Genomic DNA, 13,410 nt, shown 5'->3' on the forward strand with positions numbered 1-13,410 from the left:
GAACCACTGTTTTAGGTTAAATAATTAACAATAGGTTTTTAGCATACTTTTTTTTTTTGTGCAGTTTTGTTTTCTAAATATTGTTTATAAACTTTATGATTTCAATTAAATATTAATTTATTTTAAAATTCAGCAGCTTTTTGATTGTTATCATACTTTTTTGTTGCAGACACTAACTTGAGGATTTGAGGTTTATACATTTCAACGTTTTTCATTTGTTAATGTTTCTTTACCTTGTGAGTATTTGCTGAATGACATGCTACTATAAACATTTTTTATTTACAACGTATATTTATTATCTTATTTAATCTGATGTTAATTTATATAGGGGTAGGTAGAATAACAAACGATGTTACTTACTTGATTTAAAAAATATATATAAATTATAGATGAAGGGTAAGACTGATGTTTTTCAACCTTAAAATAAACAAATACAAATTTTCAACCTATTTTTTACTAGGTATTTGTACTATTGACATATAAATGACAACATTACAAAAAAAAATTGTTTACCAAGCCAAACATAGGACAAATTGCAACATTTTAGTTGAATTAGAAAACTTTTAGTTATCATTACTACATATTGGATCAATTGAAAATTAACAAATATTTTTGAAAAGGTCTTCAAAAGTATGTATATTGTATTCTAAATATCTTCAAAAACAAAATTTTGTTTTCAAAACCCTAAACTTATGAGGTCTGATGAATAAAAAAAATTGAATGATTGTTAAAAAAATATATACAATTTTTATACACATTACAACTACAATTGAATTAGTAATTCAAAACTGTGTAAAAACTTCATTTATAAAAAGGTAGAAGATTTTTAGTATTATATAATGATATTTTTGTATGTAAAAGTGAAGATGAAAACAACAACTTTTCCGATATAAACCTCAAATCTTATTAGACAATACTTAAAATCTTCAACGTTTGTACAAATTATTTTTTACACAGTTTTGAAATACTATGTACTTATACTTTTTAACATTTTTAAATTTTAACACATATTTGAATGACAGTAAAAAATTTAATACAGAACTAAAAAAGTATCAGAATAGCTTATGGTAACCAAACTCAAACTTTGATAAAACCAGAAGTATGCTTATACATCCAGCAAAAAATAGTAAATGGAAAAATTTAAATTTTTATGTAAAAATAGATAAAACAGTTATTAAAAAGACAAATAGTTATAAATACATCAGAACAGTTATAGAAAAAAAATTAACACAGTCAGAACATATAGAAAATACAAAAACAAAATTATAAAAACATTGGGTGTGTTATATAAAACAAGACATTTCTTAAATGAAAAAGCATTATACATAATCTTTACTTTTCTGTTTATGAGCCATGTTAGATCAAGGTGTTGTGCTGAGGAAGAGCAGATAAAAAATGTATGCATGATATTAAGGGCATAGGGGGGATCCACCTTGATTTTTACAAGTTGGTCTTATTTTATAGAGTTTTATTTGAGCTGTCAGACATTTATAACTGCTTGAATAAATTCAAAAAAAATTTCAAGATATGAGCGATCAAAGTTGGTGACCTCAATAGGTTCCTTATGGAAGGCGCAAACTAAAAACACAAAAAAAAGACCATTTCACTAAAAATCAATCTCCTTCATTTTTCAACCAATCTTCTTCAAATTTTCACAGAAAGTGTATTATTAAATTTTAAAAAGATTGAATGCAGGATTTTTTTTAATTTGGAAAAATAAAATTTTAATAAAAAAAAACCACCTATTTTTTTTGTTTTTTTTATCTAAAATTTTAATTTTCAATATTCTTAAAATTACAACATTCAAAGTTTTTTAAATTTTAAAAGGAACATTTCCTGAAAATTTGAGGTCTCTATCTCAAAAAATGAAGGAGAAAATAGAATTTTAGTGATTTTTTAAATTTCCGAGAAAATTGACCTTAAAAAATTTGCGGTCCATACGTTTGTATCCGAATTTTTTTATAAAATTACAATATTTCAAAAGTTAAATAATATTTTTTAATTCTATAAAAACTGGCTTGTAGATTGTACTTCAAGCTTTCATACAAGATCATATGTTATTTTTAGTGAAAAAAAAAAAAGTTGGACCCCCCTATGCCCTTAATATAAATAGATCACTTAGGTCTTTTTATGTTTAAATTTAACAATAATTTGTTACAAGCAATTAATGGTTGTTTTAAAACTGTAAAAAATATTTATAATATAAATATTATACGAGGTCTTAAGAAACAAACATTTTTTACCAAGATACAATAAAAAAATTGGACATAAATCACTTGCTTATCAAGGTTGTAAGCTAAGACTTAACTATTAATTTAAAATACCAAACCCATTTTGGAAGGTTCTAGGTTGAACTGAAGAATAGTTTGTTAAAGGATGAAATAATTAAAGTTTACGTAAGATGATTAGGGTTAATGTTTCTATATGTACAAAAGTAGTTTATCGTTATTTTTTTGTATTAAGTATTTATATTTTTGAGTGTTACAACTGGGTTTCAATAGCATTGGTTCAGTCTAGATTGAGAAAATTGTAATAGGTTTTATTTATTTTTATTAGTTCCTTTTTTTTAACTTATCAGTGTATTATTATAGAACTTTACCAAGGAGACTACAGTGTAAATTGACTTACTAAATTTGTCAAAAAAAGATAAATAATAAATTTATATCCTTGAATTACTGATAAATTTAAAACTAGTAATAGGTTGACTTGTTTTATTATTAATATTGTCTTTTTTTACAAAGAAAGCAAATTTACAATTTTAAGTATTTTTGTGCTTGTTTACAGAATTATTATGGTTGTAGGTATGCACTTAGATTTAGACGTTTGTTCAAAATTGTAAAAATTGATAGTTTTATATAAAAGGATATTTTTATTTTATTGTTATTTATTTAGCTTCAGCATAGTATTTTTAAAGTTTACAGCTTTTTTTTATTATCATGTTATTAAGTTACAGCCTTTAAGTCTTTTTTTTTAATTTTTATAAAAAACAGATAAAGCTACAATATTTATAAGTTTAGAAGATAAGTTAATAGTAGAATCTAAATGTTTAAGCATACCTTTTAAAACTTAAAGTTGTACTATGTATTTATTTTCTCATACAAAATAAACAAAAACTTTAATTATTTGCTGAAACTATTGATAAAATTCAAAGCTAAAACCATTTCAGGTTAGTTTTGTTTTTTTTTAACATAGAGTTTAATATATATTTTATGTGTCTTTGATGTAACAAAATGTTATACATATTTTTACTTCATAAATATTTAATGTTTAGAAAATTATTTAAGGCTTTAAATTGTAATGTTCTCATTTTCAATACTTTTTAATCATTAGAGTTTTAATTTTTGACTGATAAGTTTTTCTTTTCTCTATTTCTATTCTAGCTCATCATAATTTTCATTTAAGTTGGATGTGCCTTGATAACCGAGAGGTCTTTTTGTAAACCCAGGTCCTTGGAGCAAAGTTTTTTTTGAGCATCTTTTATTTTTATTTTTTATTTAATAAACTTACTACTACATAGTAGCAAAAATGTGTTTTAGTTCTAAAAGTTTGTTGAAAGTTTATTGACAGAGGGTTTGAACCTGATAGCATTTTTAACTTGAATGTATACTAATAAACTTGTTTACATTTTTAACAATCACTTATTGGTCTACTTAATTCCGTAGAAAAATCACAAACAAGTAGTGACAGTGTCCTGGACAAATTTGAGTATATATTTGATAAATTAATCTTGTCTTATGAGGTCTGATAATGGTATAAAATAAAAGTTAAGACAGGTTGATTTAAAAACATATATATTGCAAAGCTAATAAAAACCTAAGTACTTTATTAAAAAGTCGTATTTTTTATTCTCAACTAAGGTTTTCCATAAATTTTTAGTAGTTCAGATGACAAAAAACATAAGTAAGTATTTATTTCAACACATTGTTAAACATGATAGTAGATTTATACTTTTAGTTTCAGCTTTGGGAAACTTTTTTGCATTAAAAAGAATAAATTTAGAATGGACTGTGTTCATAATTTATGCTTATATACTTCATATTATGTATCTAAAATTGATAGAAAAATATTTTCAGTTTAAGCTCTTATCATAAAAGTGCATATAACTTTTTTAATTGTTTTTTTTATTAAAAAAGAACAGGAGAGTAAGTATTTTTTTCATCAATTAAAAACTTTATTTAACGTTTCTTCAGTTTTTTTATACTTTATCATATTTTGATTCCGAAATTATTTTTTTATGACATGGTTGTAATTACTTATGTAATAGACATAACTATGTTTCAAATATTTATGACTGAAATTGATTAAAATAAGATTTTCAAATGTTTCAAACTTTCACTACGCAATAAAAGTTCTCTCCGTAGGTGGTTTTATTTTGTTAAATTATATTTTATAAATTAATAGTTTCGTTCCGATTTTTTTAAATGAGAGTTTACAAGTTATGTTTTTCAAGGTATGCGTGCAACAGAAGCGTGTTTTGACTGTTTCCTGTGCACCCCCTGAAAAAAATAAATATAATGAAAAAATGCTTAGACTATTCAACGAAAACATTATCTAATAAAAGACTTCACATATTTAAGTAGATTTAGTTGTGCTTTTTTGCTAAGTTTTTGAATGATGTAGCTTTGTAAGCTTTTATGTTGAAAAAAAGTAAAAACTGTATAAAGATACCATACTGGCAAAAGTCACAGTTATGAAAATGAAACTTTTGGTACAAATTAAGCCAATCAAGTTGTTTAAAAAACTACTATTCAATGTTATTACAACTCAAAGGGTTTTATTTTTAACTTTTGAAACTTTCACTTTTGCTTATATGCCGTTTTCAAAACCATAATTAATTTTTAATTAAGATTTGATTTTTAGGTAAATTATTTTAACTAGAGTTATTTAACTGATCTTTTTGAAAACGTGATAACTTAGGAAATCTATAAATAACATCTCTAATAGACAGATAAAAAAGACAGCTACTTTCCACATAGGCTAGATGTGAATCAAAAATCTTATACGAAACCAATAAACATAGTAAACAAAATAAACACTAATTTTTCTAACATTGGAAAGGAGACTTCAACAAACGTAGATAATCCCCTAGGTTTTAATGACAATCTGAGAATGTTAATAATAGTTTTTTTGGTGTGATGCTACAGAAACTAATAAATAAAGTGTCTAAAATTGTTAAGAGCTTAGATCCAAACAAAGCCAGTGGTGAGGACATTATATCTGTAAATATTTTTAAGAAAGTAAACAATTTTACATCTCCAATACTAAGTGAGTTAATTAACCAAGAATTTTATGAAGACTTATATCCAAGTAGCCTAAAACTTGCAAAAGTGTTACTAGTTTTTAAATCAGGATCAAAAACTTTACCAGGAAATTATAGACCCATTTCACTTCTATCTAGTTTAACAAAATAAATAAAAAAGTAATCTACAATCGCCTGAACAGTTTTTTTTTTCAAAATCAACATTTTAAGTAGTTCTCAGTTTGGCTTTTGACAGGGTTTTTTTACCACCTTGACTTTGTCAGAATTTATTAAAGGGGTATTGTCCAATTTTTATAAGGGAGACTCAGTTTGTGCAGTCTTTTTGAATTTCAATAAAGCATTCGATAAAGTAGATAGAAATATCTTACCAAGGAAATTGGAATGTTATGGTGTAATAGGCAATATGCATCTACTAATTAGTTCATATCTAGATGAAAGAAAACAGTTTGTTAGCTTTAGAAGATATGAGCCAACCTGTGAAAAAATTTAGGTCGGGGTACCACAGGGATCGTTGTTATTCCTACTAAACATTAATGACTTACAGATTAATACTAGTCTAAGCGTCCTCAACTTTGCATATGATACATTGTTATACAAAATATTCCCAAAAAACACATACCTAAATAACAGTAAAAACTTTAACACAAAACTTAGTAAGGTATCAGATTGACTTGTGTTAAATAAACTAAAACTAAACCTTGATAATACCAGAAGTATGATTATATAGTTTTTGGAAAAGTATAGAACTTAATGTATAAACAGGTAAAACAATTATAAAAAACAAATATTTATAAAGATTTGGGAGTAATTGTAGACAGAAAATTTAATTGGTCAGATCTAAAAACTATAAAATTTAAATTTAAAAAAAAATTGGGTGTGTTTTATAAAACAAGACATTTTCTAAATGAAAAAGCATCATATTTAATCATTAATTGCCCTGTTTATGTGCAGTTTTAGATACGGTTTGTTGTGCTGGGGAAGAGCAAATAAGAAATTTATAAATGATGTCAATATTCTTATAAACAGAGCACTTAATTGCATTTGTCATTATAAGAAATATGATGTTATTGTTAAAAAATTAAAAACCAACAAAAAATTAAATGTTTTAAGTCTGTATTTATAAGAGTTAGGACTTTTATGTTTAAATCTAACAATATTTTATTACTTACTAGCTATAATGATTACTTTATAAGTGTTAGAAATATCCATAATTGTCATACGTGGTCTTCAGAAACAAATTATTTCCTACATGCGTACAACAAGAGTGGTTACAAATTGCTGGTTAACCAAATTTGCTAAATAAATGATAACTATAAAACTGCATCTTCAAACAGTGTGAATATTTTTATAATATTTGAAAAATTTTTAAATGATTAAAGTCTGTAAGTTTTGACAACTTTCTTATGAAGACACATTATAAAGAAAACAAACTTTTTTTTTTTAACCTAACCTGAACCATTAAGTTTTGAATAAAATATTTTTAACCTAATGAAATGTGTCAGTAAGGTTATGAGATCCTACAGTTATGAATGCGTTAAATGAAATAAAGAAAGCATGATAAATAAACATACTACAACAATATTTGAGCTAGTGGTCGGCAGGCTTAACATATTCTTTGGACAAACTTCATTAAAAAATTATTTATAGATAAGAGATTGGAACTTATAAATCTAATTAAACACTGTTAGCTTTAATATAACTATGTATAGCTATAAAAAAACTAAGTTACATATTTATTTATTTCTTAAAATTCAGCTACACAAATTTTATAAAATTTTCGGTAAGCTTAATAATTAAAAACACAAGTACAATACTTTTTTAGTTTGTTTTATTATGCGATTTTGAAAATAATAAGCACAATCTAATCAAAAGTCAAACAAACATAGAACATCTAGAACATAAACTCAATAAAAATAGTTTTAATAAGTAACAAAAAAAAGTTATTTTTGAGAAGTAAACCAAAGCTTTGCCTACACTTAAGTATGATAACTAGGAAGTCTGAGCAAAGATTATACCTCCATCCTTTAGTTCAAGTGAGGCAGGACTATCCGTAGGAAGAATAAGTTTGGAGCCGAAACAGAAAGATGTACAATTCATTTCAATATTCTCTTTTTTGCAGTATTTGGTCATTAGCCTACAAACATTGTTTGTTTATTAGAATTATTACTTTGACAAAATTGACCTCAAACTTAAACTTTAATTCACAGTTAGTTTGTTTTAAAATTTTAATAATATTTTACAACATTACTAATAGGCAATTATTAGACCTAGATGAATTTTTAAAAGTTTAGAGTTTTCTTCAGAACGTTAATAAAAAACATTAGATACTTTAGGTTAATAAACTTTTTAGAATCACTATAATCAAACCAACTTTTTCATTTTCTGCTTAACGTCAACTCTGAACTTTCTTTTTCTTCCTTCTTGGTCAATCACTTTCAAAGAAACTTTTTTAGACTTTACATTTTGGTTAGAAGTGTGAGAAGAGTCAGCATCAATAAAACTGCTGGTTTCTTCGTATGCCTTTTCAATAGATTTTATTTGTTCCAAATTCAAGGCTAACTGATCTTCACTTGCTTCAGATGGAGAATATACAAAAGAGCAATTAATTTTATTAGCTTCAATATACGGTGAATTATTTTTAAAGCTGCTTTTATCAGAATCATTATCATCACTTTTAAAACAAGAATATTCTGGTATACCAACTGTAGTAAATACGGGTTTTTCATTCTCAATTGTTAGCTGATTGTTATTGACAGAATCATATTCTTTGTCACTAAACTCAAAGGATTTACGGATATTATCGTCAGAACAAATAGGATCTTCAAGAGACACCGATGTATTGGAGTACGGTGTTGTGTTTTTTGGAGTAAATGACTGCTTAGACCTAAAAATAAAATTAATATATAATCTGTTCATAAAGCTTATTTTTTTAAGGTAGAACTATAAATTTCTACTTGAAAAAGTTTATTAAATAAATTGTATTTACTGTAACCAATTATTCTGAAACAAAGCTATGTTGAATATAAACTTTTTTTAATGTAATCTATAGTTCTATACCACAAGTAGGTGATAATGAAGCCTTAGTTTTCATTCTGCTATTTTCATTGAACCTAGAGGTTAGAGTTTTATAATCGTCATGCTTTTATTCATTAATCTTAAGTTGTTAGCAACTACATCTAATAATAGAGAGTTGCGAGTTAACAGTTTCCTATTATAAAATTTAACACACATATTACAAAAGTAGTTACTAATTTATACAATAGCCTACTTGTCTGCTACTATTGTATCACTTTTCATCAATTCAATAGACTTTGGCGTGTCTGTATCTAAAATTTCGCGAACATTAAATTTGTTTTTAGCTTTAGTAGTAAAACAATTTTTTGATTTTACTTTTTCTGAATCTTGAGAAAATTTTTTGGCAGTTACATTATCAGGACTATCTGTGGTCAAATTAGCAACTTGAGCATTGCCGTTTTCAAAAAATGGTTGCTTTGGTAACTTACTATCGTCAATGAACCTAAAAAAGCTGAGTTTTAAAAAGATTATATTTTTTATGTATCTTAACTTGGTGAGAGCATTCTATTTTATTGTTGTGAGTTTATTTTTGTTATTGGCAGAATTAATACACACACTGAGTAGTTACTAGTTTATAAGAAAATGTTGTTTAAGTATGCTAATAAAATAAAAATTTACTTTTTCAATATGTCAATTTTATCACTTTCCTTTAATCCAATAGACCTAGGCGTGTCTTTATCTAAAATTTCCCGACCATTAAATTTGAAACTAACAAAGTTTCTTTCCAAACCTCTAATCTTGCAGTATACAGTGAATAAGCTGTAGTTTAGAAAATTTTAGCTGTTTAATTAACTATTTTAATTTAAGAGATACCTTCATTAACTAGTAAACATCTACATGACCAAGCTTTTATACTTTTAAAATAAATATATTTTTTGATGTCAACCTTTCAAAGCTGTTATTGATGTTTATTTTATACTTCAGGCATTCTTTTTTATTAACGCTTTTATTCAACAACTCTGGGCCCGGTTCATGTAAATCTTTGCCGTTAGACTGAGTTATTGTGTTAACTAAAGTAGAACTTGGAGCATTGTTATTATCATTATAAAGAACATTTTCTTCATTTTTAGTTGTGTCGTTTTTGACGCTGACAACCTCGGTATTGTCATACTCATGGTTTCTAGAGTTACAAACTGGAAAGTGTTCTTTACTCTTAAGACACAAAGCCTCACGTTTTTCATCGTTGGCCTGATTGCCTACTTGTTGATTTGATTGGTCGTCTAGAATTATGTTATTTTGGGTGTTTTTATCGCTTTTATTGGTAGCGAGTTGATAACTTTCTTCTTTAACAAAAGGGTTCCTGTAATTTTAAACTGGTGATGTTGTATTTAAAATATCCTTTCAAGAACTTATTATGAACAGTTATTCAATACATCTTTAATTTTTATAGATTTTTTAAATAGTATTGTTTTAAAGTTTGTACAAAAACAAGCCCTCTATTTTGCTTACTTATCAAAACAATCAATGTTATCTCCTTTTTTCATACAAACTGAGTTCGGTGTGTCTGATTCAAATATTTCCCGATCGTTGTACATGAAACTAATCATATTTCTTTGCAGACCTCGTTTTTTGCAAAAATCCGTCATAAATCTAAATTAATATTTTTTTATAACACACAACCGTTTGAAAAAAAAATTATATGTGGGTCTGAAATCTACACTAATGTTTAAAAACTTTATTTTCATACAATTTTGTGTAATTTTTACTATCATAGCTATGTTCCATATCTATTTGATTCTGTAAGTGTTGATAAATATCTTAGAAAAAAGAATAGATATTTTAATTTTTTAAACACATGATGACTATATAAGAAAATAAGTGAACATCTTGTCAAATAACCTTTGGAAGTTGCTGTTTTTGTTTACTCTGAAACAGATTACTTTACCATCTGTCAAAGCTTTGTTATCATTAGTTATATTAACGTATTCATCTGTATTACAACCTGTTGAAGTATCCACTGGAACAGACTCTTTAAAAAACTTTTTTAAGCTGAGTATATCCTTTTCAGGATCGTATCTGAAACCATTTTCTTCAATAACACGGCTCAGATACTGGTTAAAAATTTCTAAACTTTTGAGGTATTGCTCATTGATAAAAGAATCTCTGTAAGTATAAATTATAAATCATCTGGCATATGAAATATTATCACGTCAAAAACAGCTTTATTTTTACAAGTGTCTCAATAACTAAATATATTTATCAGATATTTATCATTTTGTCCATATCTAGCTTGCAATACTAAGTAGGCTAATTAAAAAAACACTCTTATTTTATATTTTCAATTTATATTAACTAATATGTAGCAGTTGAACATCAAGATTTAAGATTATTAATGTTTATCACTAATTGATTATGAATTTATTCTTTCAAGACTTGAATTCAAGAATAAATTCATTATTTCTCCTCTAGTAGTTGGGATCTCTTTATTTGTTTTCTTAAAACCAAAACATATAATATTAGTTTATTATAGTAACTCATTATAGGAAAGTTCAGTTAGTGCAATAAATAAAAATAAAAATTTAATTTATAGTAGCTATTTTATTTGATATGTGAGTTTGAAAGGAAATTTAATGAACAACATCTACTTGAAAGCAGAACAGATTGTAAAACACTTTATTTATATAAAGATGAATTTATATAGTTATAAAACATACCTTTCGATATTAGTTAGTTTTGTAAACATTGTTCCATCATTGTTAAGTTCTGCCAACTCATTTAAAGTAGCAGCAATTGTTTCATTAATTTGACTAGTTTTTATGTTTTCAGAACCAAAGTTGTTAGATTTTTTATGCGTAGCGTTGCAAGTAGTGATATCAACCTGTTTAAGTTTTTTTAAACTGCCTTCAAAGTTTGAACAAGTTTTACATTTAGGACCAGTTGAAGGCTTTTCACCCAAAACCTTTATATCGGTAACATTTTGACTACTTAATTGCAGTGAAGTTAATTGGTCTTCTGACATTTTACTACATTTTAGAACATCATTGCTACTTTGATTAGCGCGTGGACTTAATTTTTGGTTCAAAACAGAATCCCTGTAGCGTAGTTGTATGGTTTTTTGTTGTAATATTTATAAATAGCTGTTTTTATACATCATAAACGTGCTTGTTGTATGAGCTCTTATATATTCAGGATTATACACTTTACAGTACACAATATGAACAAGAAAAAATGAATATAAGATTATTTCTAGTAAGCATATTCAGTTACCTGTCATAACAATCAATATTCTTTCCTTCTTTCATTCCAATAGACTTTAGTGAGTCATTTTTAAACACTTTTAAGTCACTATTAAGTACTTTAGCTTTATAAAATTCAGACATTAAACTGAAAATAGATTAACCTTGTTAGCATGGTATCCTTTACTGATATGATTAAAGCTATACAAAGTTATTTTCTGAGACTTAATTAGTTTACAAGATTGAAATAGCTTTAAGATTATTACTAAATTAATTTTACAACGATCTAAAAATATTATAAACATAGTATTCCTATCAAACTTTTTATCTAAATAATTATTTAAAAAGATTGCGTGCTTACTACTTGTCAAAGTAACACAAAATGTTTCAAGTATTACCTTTCCCCAAGTAATTATTTTTATTAACGTTATAGTAAAGTGTTTTACTACTGTCAGACTTGTTGATAACATTTTGACAAAACTAGACTGCTCAGGAAGTTTATCCTTAATCATGGTTAGTTTTTAAACCTGTTTTAAAAGGTGAGCAAAACTAGCCGTATATAAAAAAGAATTTAAAGTTTTTTAATGATTTTTATTTTCATAGTAAGAAAACTTTCAATACAACAAGAAACTCAAACAAGTAAGTTCTCATAAGTCTATTATAAAGTTAAAAATATAGCTAAAATTCATATAATTATACATAAATAATATTGTTTCAGTGTGTTTTTTATGTTTTTTATATAGAACTTACAACTAAGATCAACACGCAACAATTTTTGAATTACATTTATTAAAATCTAGTAAAAAAAAAAAAGTTCAATAAAATATAACATATAAGTTTTGTAGGAGCTAACAAAGTGTTTGACTAAGCCTACATGTGAAGTTGTGCATTATACAATCTATATTGATTTAAATAGATTACTTAGATATACTTAATAAAATTCAAAAGTAAAACTACAAGCAACAATCTGCTCTAAGCTAATATGACTATAAGGACCTCTGCTAATATTAATTTTAATGCTTTTTTAATCACCCAATTTTTAAACGAATTTGAAAGTAAAAGCTAGTAATATAGTCGTTTTAAACAGTATTGTCTAAACTACTTTTATAACTCCAATAATATTAAAACATTTTTCTATATATTTAAAAACCGATTTTTTTAGTGTTTTAAAAACACAAAACCAAATACTAAATATTATCTTTTTTAAAATCGAAAATGTTGTTTCCAATTACGGTTTATGGTAATTATTCACAAAAAGCTTAGGAGAAAAAAAATTTTAAGAATATTTATTTTTAATATAAAACAAATTATTTACTATTTTCTTAAGTTTTTTACAATAAGAATATTTAGGTAAAAAGTTATATTTTTTGGGTAGCTGTCTAAATTGCGCGAGCGTACAAAATTGCACGAGTGGACAAAATTGCACGAAAACACAAAATTGCACGAAGATACTTTTAGACTAATTTGCACGAGATCACGAAATTGCACGAGGATAAAATCGACGTAGTCAAAATTGCACGAAGGTTCACTTTTGCACGAGGGGATATTTTTGCACGAGCAGACAATTTTGCACGCATACACTTTTGCACGAAGGGTGATTTTTGCACAAGTGACAATTTTGCACGGAGGGTCAATTTTGCACGGGTTTTGTTTCTTGCCCAGGGACGGGTCAGAATTGCACGTAGACATTTTAGCACGAGGGGACAAAATTGCACGAGAAAACTCTTTTGCACGAAGAGAATTTTCCACGAAAAAAGTTTATATAATATTTTTAAAAGATAAAAAAGTCAGAATTAAGAAATCTAATAACTAAATAATAATAAAAATTAAAGAATAATTTAAGTAAAAAATAACAAATCAAAAATAAATTAATTAAAAACAAAACATAATAAAAGATAA

This window comes from Thalia democratica, chromosome 4 (genome assembly GCF_965202585.1).
Source record: "Thalia democratica chromosome 4, ktThaDemo2.hap1.1, whole genome shotgun sequence".
In the NCBI taxonomy this organism is placed as follows: Eukaryota; Metazoa; Chordata; class Thaliacea; order Salpida; family Salpidae; genus Thalia; species Thalia democratica.